We start from the raw sequence: 19,098 nt of genomic DNA on the forward strand, positions 1-19,098 counted from the left end.
GAGAGAGCCATTGACTAACAGCAGCTTGGCCAAGGACTGGGTAATTAATAGAAGGGTTTAGAAATGTCTGTCCAGGGACACGTGTGACCACCTTTAAATTTTAAAATGAGTTTTTGGCTCCACGTTATTGGTAATTATTTCAGATTGAGTAGCTTTGAGTGTTAGAATATAGGACTGTGACAAAGCCAGCCTTTTCTGGTCATAAAATAGATTTCGATGTGCATGACACATTCTTTTTCTCAGTCTGGTCTCCTTACTGTCTGCCTCTGTCTTGAGGAAATACTCACCATCACGGGCTTCTAAGACTGTTCCCTGTGTTTCTTAAAAAGGAGCAAAAGCCACAAACAAAATGGACTGAAATCTGTTTATACATAGAGCCTTTTCCAGAGCCCCAGTTACTGATAGTGGAACAAGGAGATGTGTTGTTGGGAGGACTGCTGGAGCTGGGGAAGGGAGGTTGGCGTAGGCGGAAGTATTTTTTAACCCTTTGGAGAAATGGGTCCTTCTCAAAATTACCTGGAATGAGGAAAGAGAGTGCAGCATTTTCTAAAAAATATGCTAATTTCAGTTAGCCTATCTAGAAAATGTTTTCTTTAATTAAAAGAAATGAAAACATTTAGATTGACAACAGCAACTGCCAAATCCAGGGAAAAATGGAAGTGTCCTAGATCTAAACAGGTTATTTCAAAAGTTCATTCGTAAATTCATTTTTTTTTAGACCATATTTTTGAATCCAAATTTATTAATGGTGATTAGGGTCATAGAAGTGCCCTCCAAAATCTGTTCAAAAATCCTTGATATAGTTGATATATATTTGTAATGGAAATAAAACAATAATGTTGGCATTTAATTAGCAGAAAAAGCGTAGTTGTACTCAATGTTTAATGCTATACGTGGAGCTCTGCTGGTCTGATGAATCAATTTTTTAAGTACAGCTTGGTGGTTAATAGCTGGGCTGCCTGAGTTCAGTTCCTAGCTTTACTGCTTACTCACTGTGAGACTTATATAATATGTTACTTAGCCTCTTTGTGACCAGGAGGAAAATGATCAGTCTATTTCAGAGGGTTGTGCAAAATTCTTAGGAATATGCCTGGCACATAATAACAGCTAATAATTAATATAGTGAGCACTAATTCTGCTCTAGGTACTGTTTTAGTTGCTAAACAAAAAAGAACGAAGCCCCTTAGAGCACTTACATTCCAGTGGAGGAAGACAATACAAATTAAAGGGAACATGAGGATTCCGTGCAAAGATAGAACTTTTGGTCATGGTAGTGATTTTTAGAAGCTGAATATGGGAAGTTTAACATCACCCTTTAAAGCACCAGTTTTCTTTCTTGATAAAATGTGTCTCATACAGCTAGATGGTGTTATTAGCTTGCAGGTGGAATAAAGGCAGAACAGACTTTTTTTGGTAAAGAAAAAAAATGGGACAGCAAAAACTTTAAAGATTGTGATTTGTCAGTTTAAGTGTTCAACAGTAGAAGAGGAATGTTGACTTATGCCCATTCATAAAAGGAAATATTATGCAACCATTAGTTGAGCATCCGACTCTTGATTTTGGCTCAGGTCATGACTCCAGGGTCCTGAGAGTGGAGCCTGCTTGAGATCTCTCTCTCTCTCTCTCTCTCTCTCTCTCTCTCTCTCTCTCTCCCCCCCCCCTCTCCCTTTCCCTCCCCCTCTCCCTCTCTCCCCTCCTCTCCCTCTTTCCTTCTCTCCCTCCCTCCCCCTTTCCCTCTTTCTCCCTCTCTCTCTCCTTCTTCTTCTCCCGCCCCCTCCCCCACTTGCTCACTCTCTCTAAAATTAAAAAAACATCATCATGATATGAAGAAGCCTTAATGTAAATCCCTATAGAAAGCCATAGAAGCCAAACTGTTTATGCATCGTGATTCCAAACTATGTGCACAGCCAAATGCATTCACAGAGGTTAAGGAAAAAGGTTAGAAACAGATAGACCAAATGATAACAGTGCTAATCTTTAGATGATGGAATTATGAATAATAACTTCATTTCCTTAGTATTGTTCTGTCTTTGCATACATTATTTAATGTTCGCAGGTTTAAATTCCTCTTAGGTGTATACTAGGTAGCTGAAGTTGAGAGATTAAGCAGTTTGACCAAGGCCTCTCAGCTAGTGCGTGGGGAGGCCAGGATTCCAAGCCAAACCCTGACTCTATTCTTAATTTGACCGACTCTCATCCTATGAGAGGTGACCTTTGTAAAAGGGCCTCCCTGGCCCTCTCCCCCACAGATGTGGCTCACATGGCTTTGAGATGTATTTATGCAAACCAGAGAGCACTCACTGAATCTCACGTAGGAGCTAGTGCTGAGGTCATGCATGTACGTATAGTTATTAGAAAAGAAAAGCCAACATGCTGGCAAGAGGAAGAAATGGAAGAACAATTTGAGAGAAGGAGGTCTGAAAGGTACAGACGAAAAGCGCTTCTCAGTGGGTGGTGACAGGACACGTGCGTGTTCTAGGTCCTGGACTAGAGAATGAGAACCAAGAAAACTATGCAGGAGTCAGTGGAACCTTTGATAGTTTGGTGACAGCAGAACGCCCAGGAGGTAGAGAGGATGGCCAGTGTTGAAGTGAAACTAGTTTGCCTTTGCTCAGAAAATGTGGAGGCGTTTGGCAGTGAGAGAAGGAAGTGCCAGAAGGTGGCTGGAAGAGGCCGCAGGTTAATCACAGTCATTGGTTGATGTTTTAAAGAGGTTAATGGCAATGGCTTTCTGTAGGTAGGATTTTATGATGATTAATATGACAGTTGTATTCAGGTTTGGGGATAAAATGAGGTAATGGATGTGAATCACTTTAGAAAGTAGAAAACATCTTAATTTCAGAGGATTAGTTAGAAGTACCTAGGAAGAGTTAAAAACTCTTTGAAGTATGGGAAATTCTTTACGAAATTTAAAGTATTTATGCCAGCAAAGATTTGAAATAATCACTTGGTTCCAAAATTGAACAATTAGATCTGTTTCTCTTGTCTTGTTTTCCGTAAACTGAATGAGCTTTTGTAGTTGTGGTTTTAAAAAAAGGGTCAGTTTATATATGACTGAGCTTCAAAGGAACAAAATAGCGTGAATATACTGTGCATCTGAAAGATTGTTTAAGTCAAAAGCCTCCAGATGGTGTGTGCTGCTGTGTTCACAGCTGTATTTACTGCAAGCTCACCAGATTATCTACTAATAATTTAAAAATAGCTGGTTGGAAACAGTGGTATATTCAAGTCTCTGCTGGTTTGGAACCTCAGCAGCAGGAGTGACTTCACTTGTATGCCTTTCGTAAATGCCAGTTGAAATTACTTCCTTCCTTTTGCTTTGCCTTCAGGATTTCTTATTTGGGGCAGCTTGTGTGTTGCATAAACAACCAGAGTGCTCATATACAGAGGCAGATAACCAGAATTAAAAAAGAATTTTTTTTAGTGTTTATTTAGTGTTTGAGAGAGAGAGCGTGAGGGGGGAAGGGCAGAGAGAGGGGGAGACACAGAATCCGAAGCAGGATCCAGGCTCCGAGCTGTCAGCACAGAGCCCAACACCGGGCTTGAACGCAGGAACTGCGAAATCATGACCTGAGCCACAGTCGGACGCTTAACCTACCGAGCCACCCACGTGCCCCAACCAGAATTTTTTAATGGGATCTCTTAGGAGCCAGGTTGGAGAACGGCTCTTGGTTATCTTTAAAATATGTTTTTGTTGTTTTACTATCCTTCTGTCTTTTTAAATGTTTTTAAAGTGTTAAATATATTGAGTTGATATCTTACACATATATAACGTCACATAGAGAACTTTCTGTATTTTTTGGAATTACCAACAAATACAACAACAACAAAAAAGCCCTTCAATACTCAAGTCTACTCCCCAGGATAAAGGCTTTTTTTTTTTTTTTTCTCTCTTACAGAGATTTAGTAAATGTTCTTTTGGAAGGACATAAATTACTAAATCTTAAATTTTTTGACCATACATACTATTATTTATTTGCTTAGTAATGCATAAATTAAATGTAAAACAGAGGAAAATAGTTTGAATTTATCTAGGAATTTTAAATATGTGACAGGGCTGGTAAGAAAGGCATACACATTTATTTATTAATTGACTAAAACTTCACAGAAAAACATATCTAGTTTGAACCTTTTGAACAATTATTTTTCTAGTTTTGGTGTTAGATATTTCATTCTTTTGTCTTTTTTTTTGTGTGTGGATATTTAAAAAAATTTTTTTTAATGTTTTTTTATTTTTGAGAGAGAGAGACAGAGACAGAGAGCAAGCAGAGGAAAGGCAGAGAGAGAGGTAGACACAGAATCCAAAGCAGGCTCCAGGCTCTGAGCTATCAGCACAGAGCCTGACATGGGGCTTGAATTCGTGAACTGTGAGATCGTGACCTGAGCTGAAGTCAGACGCTTAACTGACTGAGCCACCCAAGTGCCCCTGGATATTTTAATAATTAGGAAAGTTAGGTTGAAGAGTTTTTACCTGTGTATATATTCTTTCTTTTGTTTTTTAATTCCCCCCTTATTTATCCCCTCTTCTTTGACCATCTGCCCAGGCAGTCTCTTCTTTCATAGGCTGTGCTCTTTCTGCAGAACGTAATTCGCACACTGAATAGGTAAGGGAATACTCAGTCTTGGGATGTTCACCTTTTTTGTTTTTTAAAAACATGTTAGATGTCCATGGAAAGAAGTATATAAATTAGTATTCACTCTCAAGTATGTTGGGGACAGAAGCAATTTACGTTTTGATCTTTGAATGGAAAGGAATACTAAAAAGTGCTGAACAAATGTCCAAAGCAGTTTGGCTTTTTTCGATAGTTATTTTCAGTTTTCTCAACAGGTTTGGGTTGATTGCATAAACATTTGTTACTGAATGAGTAATTTTATTGTATGTGATACATTAAAACATTAAAAGAATTAAAGCTGCTATTTAATAAATTCAATTAATAGACTTTATTTTTTAGAATAGTTTTTAGTTTATGGGAGAATTGAGTGGAAAGTACAGCGAGTTCTCATATGCTCCCTCCCATTCAGTTTCCCCTATTATGAACATTTTGCATTGGTGTGGTACATTATTATGGTTGGTGAACCAGTGTTGATAACTTCTTATTAAACTAAGGTCTATAGTTTATATTAGGGTTCAGTCTTCGAGTTGTACATCCTGTGGATTTTGACAAATGTTTCATAATCTATCTACCATTACAGTATCACAGAGTAGTTTCATTGCTCTAAATACACCTTATGCTCCACCTCATTGTCCCTCCCTCTCTCTCCAAGCCCCTCGCAACCACTGATATATATTTATTGTCTCCATAATTTTGCCCCTTCCAGATGCCATATAGTTGGAATCACAGAGTATGGAGCCTTTTAGATTGGCTTCTTTTGCTTAGCAATAAGCATTTAAGAGTCCTCAATGTTGCTTTGTGCCTTGATAGCTTCATTCTTTTTATCACTGACAATATTCCATTGTCTGAATGTACTACATTTTATCCATTCACCTGTTGAAGTACATCTTTGTTCCAGGTGTTGTCAATTATGAATAAAGGTGTTATAAACATTTTTGTGCAGGTTTTGTGTGGAGATAAGTTTCCAGTGCATTGGATAAATACCAAGGAATGTGATTTCTGATCGTATGGGTAACAGTATGTGTAGGTGTGTAAGAAATTGCCATACTGTCTTCCAAAGGTTCTGTACCGTTTTGCTTCCCAGCAGCAGTGAAGGAGAGTTCCTGTTGCTCCGCATCCTTGCTAGCATTTGGTGTTGTCATTATTTTGGATTTTAGCCCTTTCTGTTTATTAAAAAATTTTTAAATAACTACTCATTTCTCGTGTCAGCTGTGTTGCAGTTTTGATTTTCTCTCCCACTTGCCTTGGAGAGGGAGAAATGAGAACCATGAATATTATAGATTACATGGGCCCATTTTCCATCCTGTAGGGGAAAGGCAAAACGGTATAAATTTAAGGAACAGTATAACCTGATTACACTTTTTAAAAAATGGGCATAATTCTTGTATAATGATGTTATTAGTCTATTGTTCATGTAAAATGTAGTATTAATTTTTCACTGATTCTATGCAAGTGTTATTTCCCCTTAGTTACCCTGTGTTCTTTATTTTGCAAAAGATTCCATTTTATTTTTTTCATTAAAAAATTTTTTTTAATGTTTATTTTAGAGAGAGAGAGGGAGGGAAAGAATGAGCAGGGAGGGGCAGAGAGAGAGGGAGACACAGAATTCTGAAGCAGGCTCCGGGCTCTGAGCTGTCAACACAGAGTCCGACGTGGGGCTTGAACCCAAGGACCATGAGATCACAACCTGAGCTAAAGTCGGATGATTAACCTATTGAGCCACCCAGGAGCCCCCAAAATATTTCATTTTAAAGGGAAAGGGATGCTTTGAATTTTTTGAAATCCATTCATTCTGCCAAAGATCCCTTTTTGCTAATTATGTATAGATCTGAAGATTTATATTAATTTCTTTACTGTAAAACCGTTTATGGAATGGGCAAGGCACTCAGAAATAGGGAAGATTGGAGGGGCACCTGGGTGGCTCAGTCAGTTGGATGTCTGACTTCGGCTCAGGCCGTGATCTCACAGTTCATAAGTTCAAGCCCCGCGTCGGGCTCTGTGTTGACAGCTCAGAGCCTGGAGCCTGCTTCAGAATTCTGTGTCTCCCTCTCTCTCTGCCCCTCCGCCTCTCACGGTCTTTCTCTCTGTCTCAAAAATGGATAAACATTAAAAAAAAAAAAAAAGAAATGGGGAAGATTGGATTCTGCCCTTGGAGTTTATATTTAATAATTATTGGAGCAGTGACTATTTGAGGGCGTATTATGGGGCAGATGTTGTGCCCTTCCGAGACGAAGCCGCGATTACTTCCCAGCTACACTTATTTAGAGCAGTTTTGACTTTGCATGTATCCAGTTACTTATTAGAATTTAACATCAAATTAACTCTGCTCTATATCTACTCAAAGTTTTGGTTGTGAAGATGATTTGGATAGGCTCTCCTGGGGTTGTGCAGTTGATTAATTCCTGTCAGGAGTTCTTAACTCTGTGTTTATCAGCGTCTGGATTGAGTATCAGTACAAGCCATGATTTTTCCCTCAGAGCAGAGTTAGTGAATGTTTGGCTACTTATCCACAATACCCAGTCACGGTAGTTTGTAGTTTATGGAACTCCTGAATCCCATCCCTGGACCTCTCCATCAAGAACTGTTCTGGTGAGCCCTAAACCTCTGTTTGAGTTACCTTTGCATTTCTTCTTTTTGGCAGATTTCCTTCACTTGAATAGTGTGGTGTGAGGCCATTGACATATATGGAGCCCTGTGAACTCGCTGTTTGGGTGCCCTGAATAGTTCATCCAGGAGTTTGTGGGCTCTTGTTCACCAAGGCACGCTGTCCTTATGAGGACCAAGAAGAGAAACTTTTCTCAGCTCTTGGTACCAGAAAGAACGACCCCCCTGAGCAATGTGGTTTGCTTTTAACTTACGGATTTAGAATCCTGTGACTGATGAAATTTCCTCTAAGCTATTTGCTTATAAAATTTTGGCCACACGTAAGGGAGGTATAAAATGAACCTGAACACCTCATTCATGGTTTCAGTTTTTTCTTTTTTTTTTTTTTTTTAAGTTTATTTATTTTGAGGGGGGAGGGACAGAGAAGGAAGGGATGAGGGGTGGGGGGGGGGGGAGAGAGAGAGAGAGAGAGAGAGAGAAAGAGAATCCCAAGCTCCAGACTTGATCTCATGAACTGCTAGATCATGACCTGACTGAGCCACCCAAGCACCCCGGTTTCATCTTTTTCATCTCTTTGCTACAACCCCCTGCAATTTTCCTTTGTCCCGAGGAAAAGGGAAGCAATGTAGGAGGTGTAGTTACAGTTCGAGCTCTGTAGCCTGTATCACCTGTGAGACTTGCCGTGTGACCTGAGGACACACACCTCTTTCACTGCTGTGTCCTCAGAGTCCTTTTCTATAGATCATGCCTACTTTGTGTGGCTACTGTCAGGGCAAGGGGAAAGCTCTTGGAGCAGTATTTTGTACAGGTGGATGCTGAATAAATCTTAGCCTTGTTATCATCTCACTTCCCTCATCTATTTTAAGTTTTCTATTGTATAAATCTCAGTAAGCTGCATTAAGTAAGACCCTTTTAAAAGTAAGATAGCCTTGAAATTTTCCCTGCTTCCTGATTGTTTTTTATACAAAGGTTTAATTTCTGTCTAAAGACAGTCATTAAAGAAATTATATAGGAGAGTGCTGTGGACTAAATTGTGTTCCCCAAAGTTACACTGGGCTCTAACCCCCAGTGTTTTGGTATTTGGGGGTAAGGCCTTTGGAAGGTAATTAGGTTCAGATGAAGTCATAAGGGTGGCGCTCCGTGATGAGAGAAAGAGACCAGAGCTCTCGCTGTCCCCTTCTGTCCCCCCCTCCCTCCAGTCCCCACACACACATTGTGAGGACACAGGGAGAAGGCAGGGAACCAAATAGGATGGAATCTTGATCTTGGACTTCCCTGCCCCCAGAACTATGAGAAATAAATTCCTGCTGTTAAAGCCACCCAATTTATGGTACTCTGTTATAGCAGCCTGAGCAGACTAATACGGAGTAAATTTCATACATACAGAGTAAAAGGTGGTCAGTAGCTTATCACAGCAACGGAGCTTTCCCAAGTGAAGTGGGGATTATGCTTCTGTTTGCAAAAGGCTTTACGCCTACAGGACGGCCTTCCCCAACCTCTGGTTTGGTCCTCATAGCTACCTTATGAAGGAAACAGCAGATGCTGGCTTCTCAGGTTACAAAATGAGAGAGCCAAGCCTAGAGACGTTAATTGAGTTCCCTACATTCACAGTATCCATTTTGGAAGTGGCTTAGCCTCTTACTAGCTATTTTTTCTTGTGTCTCTATCCCTTGTTCCTTCCATGACCATTCTAATATTGGCAGTTCAATCTTCTAATCTTTTGCTTTAGAAAGAACATAACCTTTATTTTTAGTCTTTGTTAGGAACATTATTTTCAAAGTGAAAAGAGATACCTCCCACTTTTTACATTTTAACATGGGAATTGAAACATCTATGGTGAAATTGTTGAATTTATCTTTCTTGTCTCCGGGAGAGTTTTTGCATTCTTTGGCCTGCTGGTTAGATTTGAAGTATAAAATTTCTGTGAAGTATCATAAAGCTAAAAAATGTGATGGTACGTGAAATAGTACTTGTGACATTTTATCCTTTTATTTCGGTCGAGGAATTGATTTGCATTCGGTCTTGCTGATGAATGTCTAGAATGTAGGTGTTCTTTGGAGTTATCCAGTCAGAAGACTGCTTGTGTTCATTTTAGGTAAGGTGATTTAAGTATGTCTTGAACAAAGGAATAAAACAGGAATGTTAGAAGCTATAAACTCTCAGTAGTTAAAAAGGAAAAAAAAAATCCAACTCACAACCCCAACCCAAACTCCACCTTTCGTTCTAAAAGAATTCTGGATCCCCGCAAAGTTTAATATTTATGAGCTGTCAGGACATACTGTATTTGCTCCATTTCACATTAAATTTTAACAGAGAAACTAAAAAAGAAAATCAATTTTTCATATCCTGATGATAAAAACGATTCATTTGAGATTAAAACCCTAGAGTACATTTAAAAAACTTTATTGAGATAAAAATTCCATAACAGGCAATTCACCCTTTGAAAAAGTGTACAAATCACTGGTTTTTAGTATATTCAGAGTTGTACAACCATCATCACAGTATAATTAGGAATAGATTTTTATTTAGAAGTTTCTGGTGATTAATTGAATACTCCTAGATAATGTTTTATGTGTAAATTTGTACTTGTGTGAGTAAGAATATAACTTCACTATATATAGCTTTACTATTACAATATATAACTGACTGAAGGCATTCAAAGCCAGCTTTTGTTCACAGTGATCTGACAGCGGAGTTAGCTCTGGCCCAAGGCTATTAAATCCTTTGCTGACTGATGACTCCTTTAAGGTAGATAAAGCAGTTATGAATATGGTGTGAAAATGGGATGGAGTCTCTTTCAGCGTATTATTTGGAGAAACTGCAACTTTTCCAGAGCATTGTTTTACATTTGGTGCACTCAAAATATGTTAGACATTTGCCATTTTCAGCAGTTTGTGTTAAAGATTTTTTCATTTGTTAATAGAGAGGCAGCCAGCCCTTCTGTCTCAGATTAGGGGAATTTCTTAGTGTTGATTCCCAGATGGTTCATAAAATTCAAGTGGGCCCTTAGGCTGCTGGGTAATCATACTTTATTTTCCCAGTCCATTCACTCACCCAGGTTCCTAGATGACTCTATAGTACTTTCTTCTTTTCTGCTTCGTCCCGTCTTCATGCTGGGTTGCCCGCTTCAGTGAGAAAAACCAGTGCAGTCAGAAGGAACTTTCGCACACACCCACCACCACACGGACTACACCTTGCAGCATAGACTCCGCTTGCCTGGCTGCGTGTGGATGGAACAGCTGTTCTCAAGCTCTCCAAGGGCCAGGCCAGCCCAGCCCTCTGAGATGCCACCCTCTGCCCTTGCGAATCTTTCATGTTTCAGGCTCTATTGGATCATTCCCAACAACATGCACATGTACTGCTTTTCTCCTAGCTGAAAACAGAAAAGCCCAATCCTTTTTTGGCCCCACTTCCCCTAATGGCTTTTGCTGGTTTCTCTGCTCCTCTTTGCAGCAAAAAACTCAACAAGAATTGTCTGTGTTTAATTTCTCCGCTTCTCTTCTCCTCTCTCAGATCAATCCATCACCCATCATGCCAGGAAGACTGCTCTGGTGAAGATAACTGCCGGTTTTTCTCTGCCTGGAATATATTTTCCCAGATTTCTGTGTGGCCTCGCACTGAAGTCTCGGGGTGGGGGTGGGGGGGCTATATTGACCCCTGGTCTCTGCTCACAGTTCCCCTCACCCTGCTCTGTTTTTTCCCTGGAGTGTTGTCCTGTCACATGATACTAATGTATTTGTTTCCATTGCTTATTGTTCCTCCCACTAGAAAATAAAGCCCTGAAGGGCAGGGATTTTCATCTGTGTGGTTCACTGATGTATCTCCAGCATGTATAACAGTAACTGGCACTGTTATAATAGGTGTCTGATAAATAATTTGTTGAATCTCTGCGCTGTGCTCTAGGACTCAGGGCTTTAAAACCGATTTAAATGAATGTAACCAAAACTTTTATCTCTAGTGCAGACCTACTCAGCTGCCTACTTCACATCTCCACTAGAGGTAGGCTGGGGCAACCTTAGGTCATTTGGTTTCACCTGGCACCTTGAAAGCAGACTTCAGAAGAGTGAACAGGAAACAGTGGGTGCTTTTGGTGGGGTATCCTGCGGGGGAAACAAGGCTTTTGGGGAGCCGTGAGACGTTAGGCACAGGAAAGCTCGTAGGAGAGGAAGCGTAACTACCTTTTTGAACGTTGAAAACAGTTCTGAACAGGACTCTACCAGTTAAAAGACAGTGTCCATTATTTAGTTGACTTTAATAACTTTCTAATTGTGGATTCCCTACAACCATTATTTAGTAGTTTACTGTTTGATACTTGGAAATATGATTTTTAGCTTTCAAAGTAAGGAAGTACGAATATTTGCTATGGAAACTTTGATCTAAAAATATTTTAATTGCTGTGTACTTAGCAAATATAAAATATTTTTTAGAAAGCCTTTCCATGTGTAATGGGTAAAATACTGGATTAGGGAATGTGTACTGAAAAGTTCTTCTCAGGATCGATCAAATCAGCCCTCTTAAAATCCTGACTTAAAATGTAGGGTTTCAGTGACCCATGGAGTTAGTGGAATCTCCTCCATAAAGGCCGATCAGGTCACATGGCATCATAATACTGAGGTGGCTTTCTTCAAATTGGGTTTAAGTTACATTTACTAGCTACCAGTAAGTTATTAGATTTCTTGCTCACGAAACTCTTTGAAAGACTCTTACCCTTATAGATTAATGTATGTTAGTAGTTTACAGGACAATGCCGGGACACTGTAGGCAGACTTGTGAGGTAGAAAAATTACTAGTGATTTATTTTATACACACTCAACGTACACACAGTTTAGTATTATATTTCTCTAGGTGATGATAGAGATCAAAGGAACTTGCAATCATTTTCTCTTTTTCGGAACCAGTGAACCAGCAGAACAATCCCATTTAACTTAATTTAGTGCTAGTGGTATTATAAAGGGAATGAAACTGATCACACCGTGCGAAGACAACCCGATTGGCCAGTGAAAAACATTTGTTCGTGTTTGGTAGATGGAGCAAAGATGGAGGAATTTGCCTGAAGTGTTTACTTTTTAACTAATTGAATTTCCTTTATGCCTCCAGAACGTTACAGTGCGTTAATGTAGGTCTGTTTTTAACAGTTTAGTATGTGGTAGGTCTGTGATGAACTATAAAGAGAGAGATCCAGTCCTTCGTTTATAAGTCTGATAATATTATCTTTCTTTTTTGGAACACTCAAATACTCCAAACTTCCTCCTTAGCGTGGTCTCTTGAGCGAGGACTGTGATTCCCACCAAACGGGTGAAAATAGCCGAGAGCTCGGGTTACTCCACTCACTGCCCCTCGATACCTAGTTTGATTTCCGTGTCTAATGCTATCTCTTCTGCATCACAGCCTCCAGACTTAGTGGAGTGGATGATAAAGAAATCAACAGTGGACCACTGGCAGAGAGATTTCTATAGACCAAATGTGATAGAACAGGTAGAGAGAGAGAGAGGGAGGGACCGAAAGCTTATCCTTTGAATGTGGTTGATTTCGGTAGATGCCTTTGATGAAGTTTTGGGGTTATGGGGGGTTCGTTGGATCCGGAGCTCATGGCCGAGAAAGAATTCTTGAGGACGTCTTTGGTGCAAAAAGGTGATTTTATTAAAGCATGGGGACAGGACCCGCCCGGGGGCAGGAGGAGCTGTACTGTAAGTGTGGGGGGGTGACCATTTTGTAGGGGGGGGCGGAGAGTTTCCAAAGAGACTTTCATATGCTAAAGACTTACTGGAGGCCTAGCTGTTGTCCAGCTGAGGTTGTTTTTCCCTCTAGCAAAGCATTAACATTAAGATAGTAGGGAGTTCCTGGACTTCAGGCTATAATGGGATCACCTTTTTCTGGTAGACTGGTGGAGACTTAGCAGTTTAACCATTTGGTGTTTTGTCCTTTCCTGTTTTGGGGTAGCCTGGAGTGTCCGAGGCATATCATAAAAGTCCCGCCTGGGGGTGTGGGGCATGGGGCATGCTGTTAGCCTGCACTTTGCCCTCAGCTTGCCCCACGCCCCCTCCTCACTTTGACCTTAGAGAAGATCCTCAGTAGGTTTATTTTGGTCATATCTAAACATATATTTTTTCTTTGTGTAAGGGGTGTATTAGAGAATTGTTTTGAGAGGTAACATAATTTCACTGGACTTTTTCCAGTACTGTGTCTTTAAAAATGAAAACATTTAATCTCATTTCAGTTTTTCAGTTTCTCAGGAGAACCTCAGTTTGGTCTACTGGGTGTTGAGTTTTCAAATAAAGGGGCCAGGGAGCGTGTTTTGTTCAGGGTATGCTTTAAAAAAAATCAGTTTCAGCATTTAATACTAAAATACAAGGAAATGGGGCGCTTAGGTGGGTCAGCCCGTTAAGAGTCTGACTTTGGCTCAGATCATGATCTCCCAGTTCGTGAGTTCTAGCCCCGCATCGGGCTCTGTGCTGACAGGTGGAGCCTGGAGCCTGCTTCGGATTCTGTGTCTCCCTCTCTCTCTGCCCCTCCCTTGCTTGCACTCTGTCTCTCTGTCTCCTCAAGATAGATAAACATTAAAAAAAAAATACAAGGACGCAAAAGCTTGGTTTAGTGACAGTGCTAGGATTACTTTTACTTGTTTAAATTAATATTCCCTTGGTAAATAAATCATTTCCAGGTTCTTGATAGATGAATTTAACTGAGAACAGGTTACAGATTACTCCATTAATTTACATGAATTGCGCCAAATATGAGCATGCAGAAAAAGAAACTTTTTAAAATAGTGTTTATTTTTGAGAGAGAAAAAGACAGAGCATGAGTGGGGAAGGGGCAGAGAGAGGGAGACACAGAATCTGAAGCAGGCTCCAGGCTCTGAGCTGTCAGCGCAGAGCCCGATGTAATGTCTGAACTCACAAAATGAAAGATCAGCTGAGTTGAAATGGATGCTTAACCAACTGCACCACCCACATGCCCCCCCCCAATTTTTTTTTTTTAACTGTTAATAGACCTGACTTGATCATACAGATTTTACCCTTTTCCTCTTCTTATGCCTTCCCTTCTAAGATTACGTTGATATCTTACATATTAGACATGGCGTGTTCAGGTTCTCTTATAATTAGCTAACTTCAATTGATGGAAAATTTATTATGGTTTTCAGAGCAATAGAAACAATAAGTAAAATTTTACTTAGAAGATAATAAGTAAATTTACAATTCTTTAACTTATCAGTTCAAACTTGAACAGGTTTTAGTTAAAAAGACTTGACTTGAAAACTGCTTAAATTGAAGGCATCTGTAAATTATGTATCGGAACTCAGAAGGTTAGCTCTAAATATCTGGACTAGTAAAGGAGTTTCTAATCCACTTTTGGTATTTACATTCTGAAGGTGACCAGCTTGTCTTCTGAGTTCATTGCTTTTGCAAGAGCCAAGATGATGGTGATCTTGTCATTATGGGGACGTAGGACTGGAGGACATGAGAGTGAACTTGACTTTGATTGTCTTCTGTAGGAGCCGCAATGATCATTTAGCCAAGTACTTTTGAACTTGATTATTGCTTAATTGACCATTTCTGTTTGTTTTTTAAAAGTCTAGTAGAAATTGGTTTCTTTGTTTTGTGTTCGCTGTAAGTTCAACACTCATTGCTAATATACTTGACAAATGATTTCAAAACAAGCTTGTGTGTTTTAGTATTAATTTCATTATGTGAAAGGGAGGAAGGGCTTTTTGTTTATGCCCAGGATATTTTTTTAAATGAGAAATGATTCTGTATTTAATCACACTGGCTAGATGATGACTCGGTTTTCTAGCAGACTTGTTAGTACTTAAAAGAGGATGAAGTTTTAATATGCCTAATGTATTATTTGGTAAATTAATTCATTGGAAACGTATTTGGTTACTGAAGTGTGCTTTAAAATGAAGGCTTTTGGCACTCTTTGAACCATGAAAAATTTAAGTCCTGTTTTAGCACCACTGACTCTAATGGAAATTTTATTTAGTATCTGTCTTTTATTACTAAGATCCTCTAAAGCCAACTGTGAAAAACTAAACACCTAATATTTTAAACCTGTTAAATAGCTTTGAAAGAGGGCTATGGAAGAAACTCGTTTAAACGAGTTTTGTTTTTTTTTTTTTTTTTGAGCTTTGGTTTAATAGCCCCATGGAGCCATAGTTGTGACATTTTTTTTTTAATATTAAGTCAGAGAGGTAGATACACTTTGTTTTTTTATTTTCTGCCATAAATGAATATTTTTTGTTTTATACATTTATTGGTTTTCTGTCCAAAGCAGCACCAGTAACTCTGGGGGATGGTTTTCCCCTAAACTACAGCAGACAGATTGTCAAGTTATCACTGTATCATCACAGGTTTGTGGAAAGGCCCCTTCCCCTTGCTTCTCGCTGTCTCTTTTTGAAAAATGTTTATTTATTTAAGTGATCTCTACACCCAACATGGGGCTCAAACTCACGACCCCGAGATTGAGAGTTGTCTGCTCTCCCGACTGAGCCAGCCATCCCCCTCTCCTTTTCTCTTTTGGAGAGTTCAGCAATTTAATTTCTCTAGTCCTTAACTATAATCATTAGATCTAAGTAGTGCCCTTTGGTGCCACTCTTAAGCAGAACATGATGGAAAAGTGAAGAACAAGTCTGGAGGGAGAAATGGGATGAGAAGGAAAAACAAGGGGGCAGAGAGGTACATACCTGAGGTGTTGAGTTGTGGAATGCCTGGAAAGCGGCTGCGGGGCAGTGGGGGGCGGGGTGCCACTTGGCTTCACTGGTCCCCCATCAGCTTTCTACTTGTATGTGCAAGCTTTGGTGTTCCCAATTACGCAGGCATTTGATACCTAAAATACTGATAATTTGTAACATTTGGTACATTTGGCTTATGAAGTTATTCAATTGAAGTTTGGTGAATCACTCTAATAGAGCTTTAGAGTCCTGTTCATCTTTTTTTTTTTTTTTTTTTAAGGTGAGGAAAGCAAGGCCCAGAGTTGGTAAAATAATAAAGCCTAATTTATTTTTTTCTTTAAAAATTTTTTTTAAATGTTTATTTACTTTTGAGAGAGAGAGAGAGAGAGAGAGAGAGAGAGAGAGACAGAGTACGAGCGGGGTGGGGGCTGGTGGGGGCGGCAGAGAGAAAGGGAGACACAGAATCCAAAGCAGGCTTCAGGCTCTGAGCTGTCAGCACAGAGCCTGATGCGGGACCCAAACTCTGGAACAGTGAGATGATGACCTGGGCTGAAGTCGGATGCTTAACCGACTGAGCCACCCAGGCGCCCCTTTTTTCATTTTTTAAATGTTTATTTTTGAGAGTGAGTGAGACAGAGTGCAAGCAGGGGAGGGGCAAAGAGAGGGGGAGACACAGAATCCAAAGCAGGCTCCAGGCTCTAAGCTGTCAGCACAGAGCCTGACGTGCGGCTTGAACCCATGAACCGTGGGATTGTGACCTGAGCCGAAGTCGGACGCTTAACCGACTGACACACCCAGGCACCCCAATAGAGGCTAATTTCTGATTGATGTCTTTGGGCTTCACTAGTGCTCATTCTGCCAAACTATATAGCATTGTGTAGTTTTATCTCCTACTTTTGAATTTGATCTGAGACTCCGGATTCTTTGGATTGAATTAAGCCCTGTGAAAGAATCCGTGTCATTTCTTTCTTTTTTTTTTTTTTATATGAAGTTTATTGACAAATTGGTTTCCATACAACACCCAGTGCTCATCCCAAAAGGTGCCCTCCTCAATACCCATCACCCACCCTCCCCTCCCTCCCACCCCCCTCGTGTCATTTCTAATAAAGGCTTGGTTTAAAAAATCTGACTGAGGCTGGAGTACCTGTGAAAAGTACATCCTTACTTGCTTCTATAATTTTTATTTTAGCTTCTGTTACTACAGCCAGCATTTTCTTAAATAATCGTTACATGCTTTACATTCCTGGATATACAGACATCAGGAAGTCCTGTGCTGTTATCTTTGTTTTGTAGGTAATATTAATTTTTATTGTCTGCACATGGGAAGGCTTATTGTCAATACATAATAAACATTTTGACCCCAAAAGAAACCAGGAAATATGCTTATAAAACAAGACATGGTCACAGTCATTTTGAGAAAGTTTATGGTGGGTCATACTTAGTAGGACAGATTCCCAAGGTCAGAACAACAACAAAAATGCAAATAGGAAAATTTGACTTGAACAACAAGAGACTCCCAAGAGATGACAGAATTTTCATAGTGCCTCAGAAGAAACCAGTTGTGTAGTTTAAGAAATGTGGAGAATTTATTGTATCACATTCCATAAATGTTATAAAGGAAGGGAGATGTAATTTTCTTGCAATTATTAGTCATGAAGTTGTGAAGAATATAGAGCCCCACTTTGTTACAGACAGCCTGTAGTATAAGGGAAGGAACAAGTCCCCATTTCACACATGAATAAACAGACTTAATCTCATGATATGACTGAGCTACAGCACAAAGGACAGCCTGGGGGTGAGGAAGGCAGAAATCTTTGTCACTTAGCCAAAATAGGCTAGGATTCAGAGTCTATGAAACTTGTGATCAAAATAAGCCTCAAGTCTCATTTGCATGATTATGTTGAATAAGAGGAGAGTGTACAAAAATTACTTTTGGTGTGCAGCTCATTGTACTTAGGGGTCTGCTTCTCAAACCTAGAACCATGTTGAGTTACTATATTTATTCAAATCTCTCAATATGAATATTAGGATATAAAATAATGCATTTCAGTTTCTCCTCCCACTTCTGACTTGATTCTTTAATGCGTCCCTTAAAATTCCAACTACAGGCTGTATTTCTTTAAAAAAAAATTTTTTTTAACGTTTATTTATTTTTGAGACAGAGAGAGACAGAGCATGAACGGGGGAGGGTCAGAGAGAGGGACACATAGAATCTGAAACAGGCTCTAGGCTCTGAGCAGTCAGCACAGAGCCCGACACGGGGCTCGAACTCACGGACTGCGAGATTGTGACCTGAGCCGAAGTTGGCCGCTTAACCGACTGAGCCACCCAGGCACCCCTATTTCTTTATTTTTGCTGTTTTGTTGTCATCATAGTCTTCTTTTTTTTTTTTTAAGATTTTTTTTAAGTGATCCCACAACCCCAAGATCGAGAGTTAACACGCTCTACCCACTGAGTCACCCAGGTGCCTCTGTCTTCTTGATTTAATGGAAGGCCTGTGATACAGAACTTGAAGTTATACTCACTCTCAAATTTTGTTTAATAGTACATTTTAAACTGCAGCCAAATTTAGGCATTAATGATTTTAGGTTTCCTCTTGTATTTTATATTTACGGGGGAAGTAGAATAATATATAGAGAATGATTAAGCTAAGCAAATATTTGTACTTTGCCACGGTGTTAGATGTTTTAAAGTCAAATATTTGCTATAGAAATTAAAACTGAGCTAGACTAAAGAACCAGCCATCTAACCTTTTAAGGTGGTAAGATGTGGCTTCCAAAACCTCATTTTCAAAGCACCTGACCAAAATACTTAAGAAAAAGACTCTGTGGTTGCTATGAAGAATTTGGTGTATGAACCGTGATCTATGAGATCCTTACAGTTTATTCCACTTATATACAGTTCATATCTGGTTTGGTTTGGAAGTTCGTGGACCATCTTAGAAGTGGCGTTTATTGTTGGTTACATGTCTCTTCTTGCGACATCTTTCCCCACCCCTCCACTTACTTTTCTTTCGGATCGTTTCTGTTAGCTTTTTTTTAAGTAAGGAAAGACCTTTTTTTTTTTTTTTTTTTTTTTTTTAAAAGTAGTCTTCATGCCCAACGTAGGGCTCAAACTCAACTACCCTGAGATCAAGAGCTCCAGGCTCTGAGGCTCTACTGACCGAGCCAGCCAGGTGCCCCGAGACACATGGTCTTACAAGTCCAGGAAGTT

At 39.7% G+C, this 19,098-nt stretch overlaps 1 protein-coding gene across 3 annotated transcripts in view; it reads left to right on the top strand.

The window, feature by feature from the left end:
* Positions 1-19,098, top strand: part of RERE (arginine-glutamic acid dipeptide repeats) — a 423,597-nt gene that overhangs the window by 122,941 nt on the left and 281,558 nt on the right. The gene's annotated exons all lie outside the window — the stretch shown is intronic.

The sequence above is a fragment of the Lynx rufus genome, unplaced genomic scaffold (assembly GCF_022079265.1).
Source record: "Lynx rufus isolate CCGP_SWC_20201006 ecotype Redwood Valley unplaced genomic scaffold, mLynRuf1.p SCAF_2, whole genome shotgun sequence".
In the NCBI taxonomy this organism is placed as follows: Eukaryota; Metazoa; Chordata; class Mammalia; order Carnivora; family Felidae; genus Lynx; species Lynx rufus.